Source organism: Aedes albopictus, chromosome 3, assembly GCF_035046485.1.
Source record: "Aedes albopictus strain Foshan chromosome 3, AalbF5, whole genome shotgun sequence".
Classification (NCBI taxonomy): Eukaryota; Metazoa; Arthropoda; class Insecta; order Diptera; family Culicidae; genus Aedes; species Aedes albopictus.
Window position 1 is genome coordinate 312498801 of NC_085138.1, and position 16053 is coordinate 312514853.

The following is a 16053-nucleotide window of genomic DNA, read 5'->3' on the forward strand; positions in this document are numbered from 1 at the left end:
GTTTGACAAATTACGTATCATTCAAATTACTTTTTTTTTGATGGCCTTTCCACTCATTACAATATGTGTGGAACGCCTTTATATTTAGCAAAATCACTAGGCTTTCACACTTCCTATGAAGCGTTACGTAATTTATGCATGGTGACTTACATCATGCAATAATTAATAAATACACGTTTTGCGTAACATTTTTTTATGAAACATCATACTACAATGCGTAAAAACTGGCAATTGCAACAAAATTTCATCTTTTTTACCGTTACGTAATTTTTAAACGTTCCCTGCCTCAAAAAATGAATAGAAAAGATGTAAACTTCACGTAGTTTTAACTATGTTTAAATTTTTGCTGAGGTGGCTTTTATTTCATCAATCAATTAAAGTTTAATTTGGTGGGCCAAAATATGTGCACTTGGTGGTCCAAAATAAAGTCAGGTGGTCCAAAATAGAAGCCCGAGATCCTTCAGGAGTTTTGATATTTCTTGTATTTACTACAACAATTTTGAGTTCTGTTTGGCCTTTTTCGACAGAAAACATGTTGCTCTACGTAATGCCTACTAAAACTATTCATATTTTGAAGTGGGAACCTTCTTTTTTCGCTGAATTGTTCATCCACTTCCTAAAGGGGTCCAAAATACCTCCCTTACCCTATTCATGAAGATGATGAATCAACTGTGTTAGAAGGCGCCAGGAGTGATGCATGCATTCTGGGCGATCAAATTATTACTGAACAAAAGGTTAAATGGGCAATTGATTCCTTTGAACCCTTCAAAGCGCCGGGTAGGGATGGAATTTTTCCTGTACTACTCCAGAAGGGTAAAGAAATCTTAGCACCTTTTTTAACCAAGTTGTTCCGATTAAGCTTATCACTAAGCCATATCCCTACAGCTTGGAGAGAAGTGCGAGTCACTTTTATCCCAAAAGCAAATAAGAAGGATAAATCATCACCAAAATCCTTCAGACCCATAAGTTTATCGTCCATTATGTTGAAAATAATGGAAAAAATACTAGGCGAGTATATCAAATCGTCATATTTAACAAAATGCCCATTGAGCCAAAATCAATTTGCATATCAAGAGGGCAAATCTTCGGTAACAGCACTTCATAAGCTGGTTACAAAATTGGAAAGATCCTTTGAAGCAAAGGAGATTTCACTTGCTACGTTTCTTGATATTGAAGGAGCGTTCGATAACACATCTTACGATTCAATGAGGAATGCTATGTCAAGACGTGGTTTTGATAGATGCATTGTTGATTGGATTGGAGAAATGTTATCAAAAAGAGAGATATCATCTAACCTTGGCAATTCATTTATTACCGTTAGAGCAGTAAAAGGGTGCCCACAAGGAGGCGTACTATCACCTCTATTGTGGTCTTTGATAGTTGATGATCTTCTAAAAAAACTGGAAGCACAGGGCTTCGAAATAATTGGCTTCGCTGATGACATAGTCATAGTAATTCGTGGTAAATATGACAATGTTATCACTAACAGAATGCAAACTGCCTTAAATTTAGTCTCCTCGTGGTGCGATAAGGAAGGATTGAACATAAATCCTTCTAAAACCACGATCGTACCATTTACACGTCGGAGAAAAATAGCAATTACTAACTTAAAACTGAAAGGAACTCTTTTGGAACTTTCAAATACCGTCAAGTATCTTGGAGTTTATCTTGACAGCAAACTAAATTGGAATTTACATCTTGAGCATGTAGTTGGTAAAGCTACAAGTGCTCTATGGATCAGTAAAAAGACTTTTGGTAAAAAGTGGGGATTGAAACCGAAAATGATCCACTGGATTTATTCGGCAATTGTGAGACCCAGAGTTACCTATGCGTCACTGGTCTGGTGGCCTAAAACAAATGAAAGGTTAGCACAGAAGAAACTAGAAAAACTTCAAAGATTAGCTACTCTTTCAATTACTGGTGCAATGCGAAGTACACCGTCTAAAGCGCTTGACACTTTACTTCACCTACTTCCGCTGCATCAATTTGTTCAATCAGAAGCTGCAAAGAGTGCATTGAAGCTCAAAAGAGCTACGCAACTCTTTGATGGTGACCTGAGAGGGCATCTTAGTATTCTGAAAACAATTAGTATCGGCTCTCTCGTCGTAAATAATAGTGATTGGATGAGCAAAAGATACAATTTTGAACGCTCTTTTGAAGTGATTAATCCAGGGCGAAATCTGTGGACAAATGGTGGCCCAGAACTACACCCAGGATCAATCGTATTTTACACTGATGGTTCAAAATTGAACGATCAAGTAGGGGCAGGCGTGACTGGCCCCGGGATTAACATATCAATTCCTATGGGCAAGTGGCCTACAGTTTTTCAAGCTGAAGTCCACGCGATTTTGGAATGCAGTAATATTTGCTTACGCAGAAACTACAGACATTCAACAATTTGCATGATGTCTGATAGCCAAGCAGCTCTAAATGCTTTGAAATCAGCAACATGCTCTTCTAAACTTGTATGGGAGTGTATTCAGTCACTTCAACAGTTAGCTTGCCGTAATCAGGTGAAGCTATTTTGGGTTCCAGGGCACTGTGAAATTGAAGGAAATGAACAAGCCGATATGTTAGCAAGACTTGGATCGTCTCATCAATTCATAGGGCCTGAACCATTTTGTGGTGTGTCTGGTTGTTTTCTCAGAATGGAGTTTAAAGCATGGGAACATGAGAAAATAAAATCCAACTGGGAAAACACCACTATTGCGAGGCAGTCGAAACGGTTCATAAAGCCGGACGTTTCAAATACTCGTAAAATTCTAGAACTTTCTAAAAAAGATCTTAGTTCTTTTACTGGCCTTCTAACAGGTCATTGTCCGAGCCGGTATCATCTGAAGCTAATTGGAAAACTTCAAGATGATGTATGTCGCTTTTGCGGCATAGATACAGAAGACTCGGAGCATTTGTTGTGCCGTTGCCCGGCAATTGCAGCTAAAAGAATTAGGTTCTTCGACAAGGGGCTGATAGAACCCCTTGATGTCTGGAGAACAAACGCCAATGCGGTAGTACAGTTTATCCGAACTGTGGCACCGTGTTGGGATCATGCTTACAGTCAAGGTTTGATTATTGCTAACTCCAATGGTGATACGTCAACTTGACATAGCTAAACAAAACTGGGGCATTTGTCACAATAGATCTAAAAACAGGTCGCAGTGACTTATATACCCAACAAGGAATAAAAAAAAAAATCTCTGCAGTAGTTCTTGAAGAAATCCTTGTACAACTTCTAGAAGGATTTCATGGAGAAAATAATGAATCTCAGGATATTATATGATCGTATGGCGTTTTTTTTTTAATTAATTCTTTTGCAAGAGATGCAGGTGGTATTGCTTAAAAGAACTCATGAATGGATTCCTGACTAAATCCGAGGATGAATTCTTGAAATATCTTGGAGAAAATTGTGAAAACATTTCTGGATGACATTTCGGGAGAATTTCCAGCCCCATGTATGCAACCCTGTGAAATTATCTTAGAGAACTAGAATACAAATCGCTGGAGTAATTCCTCTAGCAATCCTTGAAGTAATTTTAAAAAAAATGTAGGAATTCCTGTAAGATCCCTAAAGAAACTCTTGGGTGCATCCCTGCAATAGATGATGGAAGCATTCCTGAATTATCTGAAGGAAACCCTGAAAAATTTTTTGATGATATCCCGAGAAGGTTTTCGGAAGCAATCACAAGCGGAATTCTTGGCGGAATCCTGGAAGGATTTTTAAAGAAATCTGTGGTAGAATTCGAAGAGGATTCCCTAGAGGAATCAATGGAAGAATTGCTGGATAAATCACTGGAAAATTCATGGAGAAATCTTTAGAGGAATTCTGGGAGCAATGTTCGGAAAAAATCTGTAGAAAACCATTCAGAATGTAGAATTCCTGGAGGAATGTCAGGAAAACCTGCAGGAATTTCTTGAGGGATACTTGGATGAATTCCTGGCGAAATTTCTGAAGGAGTCCTTGGAGGAGTCCCTGGAAGAGTTACTAGAGGAGTCTCTCTAAGAATTCCTGGAGAAATTTTTGGAGCAATTCTTGGAGGAATTCCTGCAGAAATTCTTGAATGAGCTCAGGTAAGCATTCCTGGAGGAGTTCCTGATGAAATATCTGTAGGAATTCCGAAAGGAATGCCTGGAGGAATTCCTTGACGAACTCTTGGATTCCAGGAGGAATTCCTGGATCAATTCCTAGAGGAATTCCTGAAGTAATTTCTTAGGAAATCCATGGTAGATTTTCTCTGGAGGAATTCCTGGATAAATTCTTGGAGGAATCTCCGGAAGAATTCCTAGAGAAATCCCAAGATGTACTCCTGCAGAAATCCCGAAATTCTGGGAGAAACTCCTGGAAGAATTCCTAGAGGAATGCTTGGATGATTTCTTGGAAGAAAGTCTCGAGGAATGCCTGGAGGAATTCCTGGGGGAATACCTGGAGGTGATTATAAAGAAATCCCTGGACTCCTGGAGGAATTTCTGGAAAAAAAATCCGAAGAATTCTCTTGAGGAATTCCTGGTGGAATAACTGCAGGAATCTCTGATGAAATACTTGTAATAATGCCTGGAGAAATTCCTGAAGAAATCCTTGGGGGAGTCCATAAAGGATTCCCTGCAGGAATTATTTTAGGAATCTCTGGAAGAACTCTTGGATGAATCTCTGGAAGAATTCCTGCATAAATGTATGGAGAAATACCTTGATGAATTCCTAGAGGAATTCCTTAAAAAGTTTCTGAAAAAGAATTTGAAGCAATACTTGAGGAACCCCTGGAAAAAATCGTGGAGAAGGTACAGGAAACGCTCCTGGAGGTAGACCTAGAGGTGTTCCTGAAGGAACACCTGGGATATTCCTTGAGAAATTCTTGGATGAATTCTTGGAGGAACCTCTGGAAGAATTCCTAGAGAAACTCCTGAAATTATTCCCGTAGAAATTCCTAGCAGAGTTCTTGGAAAAAATTCTGAAGAAATCCATGTAGGAACTCCAGGAGGTATTCCTACAAGAATTCCTGGAATAATGCCTGGATGAACTTCTGATGGCATCCCTGGAGGATTTCCTGGAGAAATTCGGGGAAAATCCCTAGAGGAATTCCAGGGAGAATTCCTTAAAGAATCCCTAGAGAAATTGTTGGATGAATCCTTGCAGGGATTTGTAAAGGAGCCTGTGGTGAAATTCCTGGAAAAGTCCTTGGAGAAATTCCTAGAAGAATTTCTGGAGGAATTCCTGCATGAGTTCGTGAAAAATTCCCTAGAGAATTTTTAGACGATTTATTGAATGAATTTCTGAAGAAATCCGTGTTGTAATTCCAAGAGAGATCCCTGGAGAAATATCTGAAGAAATCCCTGGAGGAATCCCTGCAGGAACTTCTGAAAGAATTCCCGGCGGAATGCCAGGATAAGTTCCCGGAGGAATGCCTGGAGGTAATCCCGATGGAATGCCTGAAAAAAAAAAAATCCTGCAGAAATGGCTGGAGGAAATCATGGGGGAATATCTGCAGGAATGCCTGGATAATTTTCTGGAGGAATGCTTGGATTTCTAAATTCCTGGAGGAATTAATGGAAATACTCCTGGAGGAAATTTTGAAGGCATCCTTGGAGGATTTCCTAGAGGAATTCCAGTGGGAATCCCCAGAGAAATTCTTGGATGAATCCGTGCAGAAATCAATTGTGGAATTCCACGTGGAAAAATTTGAGGAGGTATTTTGAAATTTCTGTAGAAATCCCCTGAGGAATTCCCCTGGAAATTTCTAGAAAATTTTTGGAAGAATGCTAGGAGAAATTTCTGGAGGAATTCCTGTAGGAGTTTTTGGCGGACTCCCTGGATGAATTCCTGTATACAATCCAGGTGGATTGTCCAGATAAATTCCTGGAGGAATGCCTCGAGAAATTCCTGGAGGAATCCTTGTAAATATTCCTGGAGGAATTCCTTAAGGAACTCCTGGAAGAGTTCCTGGTGAAATATCTGGTTGATTGCCTGGATGAATTCCAGTAGGAACCCCTAGAGGAATCCCAAGCGGAATCCCTGAAACAATTTTAAGAAGAATCTCTGAAGAAAAGCCTGGAGGAATCCCTGAAGAAGAGTTATTAGGAGGAATCTCTGGACGACTCTGTGTAGGAATTACTGTGGGAATTCCTTGAAAAATCACTGAAGCAATTCCATGAGAATTACCTGAAAGAATTTCTGAATAAATCTCTGGAGGAGTTCCTGGAGGATTGCTTGAAGGAATTTTTGGTGGATTCCTAAAGGAATTCCGCGAGGAATTCCTGAAGTCATTTCCGGAGGTATCTGTGTAGGAATCCCTGAAGGATATTTTTATATTTTTGTTTTATTTTTTTGTCAATTTCTTCATCCGAAATTATACATATATTTCTTACTTCCTAATATAATCATCATTGAATACATTTTGGAAATATTACAAAAAAAATAAGTAGTGTTCTAAGTTTTTCTTTCATAAATGGTATGTAAATGCGATTCATTTTTATCTCCTGGAAAAAATAAAGGAGAAGCCCTAAAACAATCACTATCGCCGCAGATCGTCCTCAACTTGGTCAACCCACCCAACTCGCTGCGCTCCACGTCTTCTTGTACCGGTCGGATGACTCTCGAGAACCATTTTAGTCGGGTTGCTATCCGACATCCTGATGACGTGACCTGCCCACCGTAGCCTCCCGATTTTCGCGGTATGGACGATGGTTGGTTCTCTCAGCAGCTGATGCAGCTAGTGTTTCATTCGCTTTCTCCAAGTCCCGTCTTCCATCTGCACTCCGCCGTAGATGTTACGCAACACCTTCCGTTCGAAAACTCCAAGGGCGCGTTGGTCCTCTGCACGTAGGGTCCATGTTTCGTGCCCATAGAGGACGACCGGTCTAATCAGCGTTTTGTAGATAGTTAACTTCGTGTTTCGGCGAACTTTATTCGATCGTAGAATTTTGCGGAGTCCAAATTAAGCACGATTTCCTGCCACAATGCGTCTCTGAATTTTTCTGCTGGTGTCGTTGTCGGCGGTCACCAGTGAGTCCAAGTACAAGAATTCTTCAACCGCCTCGATTTCATCACCGTCGATATGAATTCGGGGTGGCGGGCGCGGTGATTCCTCCCTGGAGCCCTCTGCCATCATGTACTTTGTCTTCGACACATTAATGACTGATCCAATTCGCCTGGCTTCACTCTTTAGTCGAATGTACGTTTCCGCCAACGTCTCAAATTTACGAGCAATAATATCAATATCATCAGCGAAACCAAGCAGCTGAACGGACTTCGTGAAAATCGTACCACTCGTGTTAATCCCCGCTCTCCTTATCACACCTTCTAATGCAATGTTGAACAGCAAGCACGAAAGACCATCACCTTGCCGTAACCTTCTGCGAGATTCGAAGGGACTCGAGAGTGTCCCTTATACTCGAACTACGCACATCACTCGATCCATCGTCGCCTTGATCAATCGTATCAGTTTATCCGGGAATCCGTATTCGTGCATAATCTGCCATAGCTGTTCTCGATCGATTGTATCATACGGCGATTTGAAATCGATGAACAAGTGATGTGTGGGCACGTTGTATTCGCGGCTTTTCTGCAACACCTGGCGAATGGCGAACTACTGGTCCGTTATAGCGCAATCACCCATAAATCCATCCTGATATTGCCCCACGAATTCTCTTGCAATCGAACCTCCGGATTGGCGATCCATTGCTTTAACCACTAGGTCAACTGGAGACTCCGAAAGCGCACAGGTTTGCAACAATTACGCACTGGATGCTATTTTAAGCCTCCCTGCTACTTTGGAAAATTGCTATAGAGTGTCCCACAGCCACTTTGGCACATACAAGCTCTGTACAAGATTGATGAACAGTATCATTTGCTTTTCAACAAAACTCATCATACAAATATCATGAACATCTCAAATCGCTTGAAGCAGGTCATCAAAACAGAACCCAATCAATCATTAGCGGACAAGCACCCAAACAACTTCATCGACCACATAAAAACAAAATTTATTCGATTTCATCAATTTTCCCCAACATCAAACCTTAAGTAGTTTATAGAGCGATATCTCGAGCACTTGCCATCTGCTGGGCCCATCGTCATCGTTCGGCTTCGGATGTTCAAGAGTACAGCACATTTCCACACACCCAGCGTAGTTTCTCTTTCCCCATCGACACAAACGCAAGGCTCAGGCAGTCAGCAGCGCGCGCGCCGGCCCGGCAGACATCGAGTGGCCCCTATGGTCACTTCTGAAGGTCACTCAGTTGGCCCAAACTCATCGAAGCGCAAAAAACAACATTCAGTTCGACAAAAAATAAACTCATCACGAAGAATCCGCCAGCCAGCCAGCCAGCCATCCAAAAGCGTCCTCCAAACCGACACCACATCAACCTACCTAGCACAAAGTTAAATGTTTTCGCAAATTGGCAAACGGCAAAACAAAAAGAGCTTTAACCGATGCATGTGCCGGTTCGGTTTGGCGGGAGAACTTACGTAATTCCCAGTACCGTACGTACGTATACCCGGCAATTAGCACGGCACGGCAGCGCGGAGCCATCCCCGGTGATTACACGGAGAGCTCCAATCTGCATAAGAACAATCCGCGCGAATTCCAGCAGAGGAAACTGTTTGTGGCTTTGTTTTTTTTTCTTTGTGGGGTCTGTTGTCAGACACGGCTAAGACCGATAACGGTCCATCTCGCCTGTGGCTTTGTTTAGGGCTAGGAAAAAAGCGTCTGAAGACCGCAATCGAATTGCAGCGCGCTGCTGTGAGGAATAACTGCTCACCATGCCACCCACTCAATCAACCGAGACACGTTTTGCCACAGTCAGTTGGTACAGGGGTACAGGCTAGTGCGTGGGTCGGCTTCTGATAAAGGAAAACCCATTAAACGTGATGGTGCTCCCCGACGAGAGTCTCCCGCCACGGCGGCCGCCATCATCGTTGGTCGATTATGTCTTGCATTTTCCATTTTCCCGTGCCCGAGCGCCGCTTCCGCCACTACCACCAAATTGGGGGACCATTTTGGAGAACTGTTTGTATTGTTAGGTTGTTAGGTAGGTTTGTTGACCAACTATGTCGTCCGTTCGTGAGCCTCTCACCTATTTTGCCGCGAAAGACGACGGCACGGCAATAGGTCATTAACGGGTTGTAAGCACAGCGAGTGTGCTATTTGTGGATGGTCATTAATAACGAGGTTGGTGCATTTAGATCCTCAACAGCATCGTCGCAACAATCGGGAATCAGCACTGCAAACTAATTGCACGCTGCTGGTGAACGGAGTTTTCTGTGTCGAAACATCATTGACATTTGGCCTGGCTTCGGCATTATGAATTTCAACTAGAGGAGCTTTCCTGTTGAACTTCTTGATCGATCGAAGAATTGTTCTTTACGCTTTGTTCTCTAGAGGGCGAGTCAACAAGAAGCGTCCACCATAGCTCCATTCCTCACAAGTGCCCACCTCATGCTTCCACGGGTCAATCGAAGACAAAACCCCCAAATAAGAGTTGGGCACTGTCGTCCTTCTGATCTCCGCTAGATTGAGGAGGTACGTCCCGAGCGTCTGTTCACCAAGGAGGTGCGGGTCAAATAGCGTCTGTTCTGACATCCAGTGGATGAATACAAAATTATTCTCCACCAGAAGCTATACCTAAGATGACAGCCCTATCAGGGTGGATAGCAGACCTTAGGCCAACAATCTATTGTCCCTGAATCTTAACAAGCCGTTCAAGAAACAATAGAAAAAGATCATGACCTGGTTTAACGGCATTGACTTTAAGCCCGGAACAACGGACAAGAATTGGAACATAGAATGTTCAACACTAACTCAGCAAGGCAGGCTAGCGCAACTCTCGAACAAGGCGCGGCGTATGAAGCTCGAAATCCTGAAACTAAGTGAAGTTCGATGGCCTTATTTTGGAGAACACAAGCTACCGTCGGGATAGGTATTGTCATACTCCGGTATTCGGAGTTCCGAACCTGGCATTAAAAGTAGCTATTGCAGAGGCTCCCGAGATGTTCAGGTCTGCTATGCAGAAATGCCTGGACGAGGGAGTTTTCCCAGAAGCTTGGAAGAGGCAGAGCCTGGTACTATTGCCAAAGGCGGGGAAACCACCCGGAGACCCGTCGGCATATAGACCAATATGCTTGATTGACACGGCGGGGAAGGTGCTCGAAAAGATCATCCTCAATAGAATGTTGCGGTTCACCGAGGGCGAAAATGGTCTTTCGAGTAACCAGTACGGCTTCCGGAAGGGGAGGTCCACCGTAGACGCTATCTTGTCGGTTACAAAAACCGCCGAGAAAGCACTCGAGCCTAAGAGGAGGGGAATTCGCTTTTGCGCGGTAGTGACTCTGGATGTAAGGAATGCGTTTAATAGCGCCATCTGGTCTGCTATTGCCGATGCGCTCTTGCGTCTGGGGATACCGGAGTACCTGTACAAGATTCTCGGAAGTTACTTTCAGAATCGTGTACTAGTCTACGACACGAAGGTGGGTCGGAAGCAGTCTTGTGCATTATCACCATCATAACTCGAAAAAACCGCAACATCATTCGAGACGAACGCATTGATACGGTGGCTGCCGCCGCCACGCTCTTTCTCCGAAAATCTCCTGAGCAGCCGAACGCTTCTTAACAGTCGTTCCAACGCAGAGCTATGTCACTCACTGCTGGGTGACTCTCATCTGAAACGGCCAGGATGAAGGTCAATTTGTTAAGTAGTATTGCATGGCGCAGCAAACACAAACATAGCACGCCCTATGAATAGAATGCAAGGCGTAGAACAAAAACTCGCTTCGGTGTTTCATCGTATTGTTCGAAAACAAGAGACGATCGCTGCTGCTGGATGTGGTTGACTCTGCATTGAACGAGGGTTGGCTTGAGTGGCTTTTGCGTGAATCGATTATGTTTTGATAGACTGCGTTTGTTGTATGAAGTGATGGTTAAAGCGAGTGTCGTTCGACATTAACCATCCTGAAACTGCACAACCCTGGTCGGAAGTGCTTTCACATAACCTCAGGAGTCCCGCAAGGTTCTATTCTGGGTCCGGTGTTATGGAATGTCATGTACGACGAGGTGTTGAGGTTAGAGTACCCAGTGGGAGTGGTGATTGTCGGATTTGCCGACGACATTACGCTCGAAGTCTACGGTGAAACGATCGAGGAGGTAAAGTGACTACCAACCACTCGATCAAGGTTGTGGAGGCGTGGATGCGGTTCAGGAAACTGGAGCTGGCTCACCACAAGACAGAGGTGACGGTTGTTAACAACCTGAAGTCGGAGCAGCAGACGGAGATCAGTGTAGGAGAGTGTACTATCCTGTCAAAGCGCTCCGTCAAACACTTGGGCGTGATAATCGACGATAAGCTTACCTTCGGTAGCCACGTCGATCATGCCTGTAAAAGAGCCTCCACAGCTATTGCGGCACTGTCCCGGATGATGTTCAATAGCTCTGCGGTGTACGCCAGTAAGCACAAGCTTCTGGCTAGTGTTGCTACGTGCATACTTAGGTATGGCGGCCCGGCGTAGGGCACTGCGCTAAGTACTAAATGCTACCGACGGAAGCTGGAAAGTACTTACAGGCTTATGTGTCTGAGGGTTGCGAGCGCGTACCGTACCGTGTCACACGACGCTCTCTGCGTCATTACTGTTATGGTGCCTATCAGCATTCTTATCAGTGAGGACATGGAGTGCTTCGAAATGCGCGGCACAAGAGGCATACGTAGGACTGCCAGAATGGCCTCTATGGTCAAATGGCAGCGCGCGTGGGACAGTTCCACCGAAGGAAGGTGGACCCATAGGTTGATACCGAGTATAGATAGTTCAATTAATAGGCGCCATGGGGAAGTTACATTCCACCTGACACAGGTCCTTACAGGTCATGGTTGCTTCCGACAGTATCTGCACCGTTTCGGGCATGCGGATTCTCCCGAATGCCCAGTGTGCAATGGTTTAGAGGAAACGGCAGAACACGTTTTGTTCGTGTGCCCGTGTTTTCGCACATGCGGGGACGACACAAACCCGGACAACTTGGTCCAGAGGATGTGTAGGGATGAGTTTGGCTGGAACGCCGTTTCAACGGCTATTACCCACATCGTCTGGGAGCTACAGAGGAGGTGGCGCGTGGACTCGGAGAGTGGCTAGTCCAGATGCAGTACAAGAGGTGGTCCAGGGGTTCGGAGTCGGCTTCGTAGGTCATAGCGGTGCTCTGCGGTCGAGATCGACCCTTACAGCTATTAAGTGGCCGCGGAGAGGAAGTTCCGGTAGCGGTGCTGTCGTGGCGTCGGTCTCCTGGGTTGGATCCGAGCCCGCGGTTGGAAAGGGGTCCCCAGCAAGGGTCGGGGCAAGTGGAGACCCTGCTGTCAGCAACCTTCTGGTGCAGCTGATAGGGCCTGAAGGGTAGTGATACCCTTGCCTTCAGCAGGTCAGATCGGGTTGCACGTGGGCATCAGTTCTTGATGTCTGCAAAGCATTTGGGCGCGGGCGGGGTTGACCCTGCCCGCCTTCCGAGGACAAAGGGAGTGGCGAAGACCACTCGGGAAACTGGCTAAGCGCCAGCATGTTACCGTGATGGACTCTCCAGAGCGAGTCATCGATGTTCGTTGCTGCTAGGCTACGCAGCTAACCTTAAGGGTGCGATGTGCACTAGCCCCTCTCTGAAGCAATACCTTCTTGGTGGTTCCGGAGAGACGAAGGGTTTGGCGACCATAGGAATGTGTTTAAGTGTTTCGAGGAGAGAGTAGTCCTGGCTTTTACTAGTGTTGTAGAAGACGGCCTTAACCCCACACTACCCTAACCTTCCTGTTAGGATGTCTGTTGAGCAGATTTTTCCCCCTATGGTTTAGATGAAAAAAAAAGAGGAGGCTCTAAACAAGTAAATCGCGACAAAATAGGCAAGGGGAACTGGATGAATGTGGATGAATTGACCGTAAGTGAAAAAGTAGATCTTCATATAAAAAAAATGCTAAAAGTGACAGATGCTTCATCCTCATTCACGTGAACCAGTTCCTCTAGCCTAACGAGGCTGGATAAAACAAAGAGGAGAAACGTCAAAATTGGAACAGACGATTTTCTGTCATCCGAATAGTTCCAATCGAGCAGGAGACCTGTCAAAAAGACAAGGATTCGCCACTTTGGTATACTCGAGACACTTTACTCTAGCCTATATTACCAAATATAATTATTGAATTTGATATTTACGACTACTTTTGAGTTCTTATTTCTCATGTCTTCAGTTTACAAAACGAGTCGCTGGCATAAGCTGCCCGACTCGCGTCGTTTTGTGCTGTACATCGTCGTCAGAAGAAAAGCGGGAATTCGGTCGTGGATTACCAGTCGGAGTGTGTGGTAGGATTTCGTCCGGGTGCCAGTGTCGCGCACGATTGCTTCGGTGGTTCGATTTTTGTTTTCTTTTTCTAGTCCGAAGTGAGCATTTCGACGCGGTTGAATTCAGTGTGCGGTGGACGCGTTGTGGCTCGAGTCGGTTCCGAATTTTTCGTTTCCCGTCGGCGCTAGTTTCCAATACACTTTTAGTTGATAGTTAATATTTTCTTTCATTTTTTGCATTTACACAAAAGAGTGAAAAGTGTTAGCTCGGGCTCGCCGGTTGAGAAAAAAATCCGGGCGCCGACAAGTGAGTCGCGTTCAGTGTATTTCTGTGTGGGATAGTCTAAAGGTTTCTGCTCCCTAATAGAATGGAGACGCGCGATAGCATTTTCTTTTTGACTAGTTTCTGCGTCGAAAAGTGGTCGGATGTTTACGGCAGTTTGTGTATATTGATCCATTGTCAAACCATATCACCAACCATAGGTGACTCCCAGACTGACAATGTACCTTACCCTACTAACAAAAAATCCTTCCTGAGACAAACGTGGAGATGCAGCGATTCGCGGTCTTTATAACAACGTTTGTCTTACTAACATTCCCTCCCATCCTCGATGACCGTAAGGACGTGGCCGGCGCCGTTATTGACCCTATTAAAGTTGAGAGATCTCGAACTGTATACATTGAGAATAGTAAGCTAGTCCCAAGCCCTATTCATAGGTTCCCTGTGCAATTTCGATTGCTCTGGTCAATCACGGAGTAGCAACTACGAATTGTGCGGTCATCTATGCTCATGCTCATGCTCATGTCTTCAGTTTACAAAACTTCTTGTAAAATACATCAGACATTATTGAAACAAATGTGGGAGGTTCTCTGTCAGTTGACATCGCTGCTGCAATCTGTTGTTCTGAAACCTCTAATAAAATAGCTTATTACTGATGTTCCATGAAGGCGTGTTTATGAATACATAAAAGAACCTCAAAACTTACCGGGTCATAGAAGATCTCAAAACACAAAAAAAACACATCCAATAAACAGCTAAACAGTTAACTTTTTTAACACTGCCATTAATTGTGAAACCTCCACCAACTTGGAATTGAACCGTCGCCGCATCGACCATTAACACTAGCGCAACACTTGCGAACAAAATGTGACCGGGATTGAGACGACGACCGCGCTCGCTCGGTTTTTACCTGTCCAGCATAACAAATGAGACAACGGAATGTAATGGAAAAAATAAAACCGACTGAAACATAAACATAAAACAGCTGACCGCAGCCCCACATGGTTGTTTTGCCGCCGCAATGCGATCTTCTCGGTGAAATGTCTTCTGACTGATGCAGCGCGCTCAGTCAACTCGCGCTTCTACTGACAGCGAGAGCATGCGTTTGAAAGAGTGCCTGCTTCACGCGTGAAACTTGGCAAACGCCAAGTTTCGCTCTCGCGTACGCTCTCTCGCGTTCGGCGCAACCCGTTCGGTCGGTGAATCGGTGGCAGCGCTTATCATCCATGCAGCTTAGCCGGGCGAAGAAGCTCTGGCGCGCACGTCACCGAATCAGTCTAGTGAACCTAACGTTACCGAGTGGATGTTTTATTGAAGCGGTGCGTTTGTCCGTAAACCGAAAGCGATAGTTGTTCTGTGTTGATCTGCGCAAGAAGAGCGATCGTGCGCGTGCGTGCGTGTGTGAGGATAATCGGTTTCTAATATCTGCATATTTACCTTACGTGCGGCTTCATTGATTGCCTTTTAGGAGCGTGGATTAGCTGGTTCCGTTTTCAACAGTGCATCGTGCATCTGTGTTTGGATGTTTGAAATTTCCGGCGTTCCGTCGTTAGCATGTGAGGGGGCGCGAACGAAGCGCAAAGATAATAGAATTGTCTGGAGTTCGTTTTCTGCGGCAGCGAAAACGCGATTTACCATGACATGAGAAATCTACACCACCAGTGAGAATGGTGTGAAGAGCGGTGTTTGGTGCATTAGTTCAATCGACTAACAGTTAATTAACTGTTGTAGGAAGAGAGTGATTATCAGTTGTTGGAGGAAGAGAAGATCCCCAGCTTGACGGTGTAGCTTTGGGGTCTATGGAGTGATAAGCCCGCTATAGCCGTGGCAGAAGATATAGGTACCGAAGAAACGAAATTCATGTGAAATACTTGAGCTCAAAGCATTCGACTTCGTTCAGGTGTGACCTTTGGGTGGTGCTTTTTTGTGTACGGGTTTCCGTCATGCATTGTTAAGCCGGAGATCAAGCGAAGGTTTGTTGAAAGATTTCCTCCGGGCCCAGTGTGAAGTGTTTGTGGTGGTGAATGAATGACAGTGAAACTGTGAGAAAGGTAACATAAACATAACGAAACTGAAGACGCGGAGGGAAGTAAAGCTTCGATGAAGTAGAAGAAAGTGGCGAAGATCATAATTTCTTCACGAAGACGACGACCACGACCACGACACCAGCGGAGATAGCAGTAATTTGGCATTGGAAGGCAACGGCAAACGGTTCATTTTATTGTTTGGGATATTTTAACGCGAAAGAGAAGCGTTGACTAGCAAAGCAGCGGTTCCAGTGGAGTTGGAGTCGGAATAAAAATTCATAGAGGTAGGTTTTCGAATAGATTCGTGACGGAATGGGAGAGGAAAGTGTATGATTATGAAAATTGGAGCTTATCTCAATGTCATAAAAAGTTATCGTTATGTATATCGCTTGAGAGTAGGTTTAGCTTATTTTCTGTAAATATGTCTAGTGACGGTATGTCATGGAGGATGGGGTTTGTGA

The 16053-nt window shown here is 44.5% G+C and overlaps 1 protein-coding gene across 1 annotated transcript in view; it reads left to right on the top strand.

Moving 5' to 3' along the window:
- The first annotated feature begins 14832 nt into the window (after positions 1 to 14832).
- Positions 14833 to 16053, top strand: part of LOC109431038 (myosin-IIIb-like) — a 428015-nt gene continuing 426794 nt past the window's right edge. The window contains exon 1 of the mRNA XM_062842494.1: positions 14833 to 15876. The gene's annotated coding sequence lies outside the window, so the exon portion shown is untranslated. The remainder of the gene's footprint in view (positions 15877 to 16053) is intronic.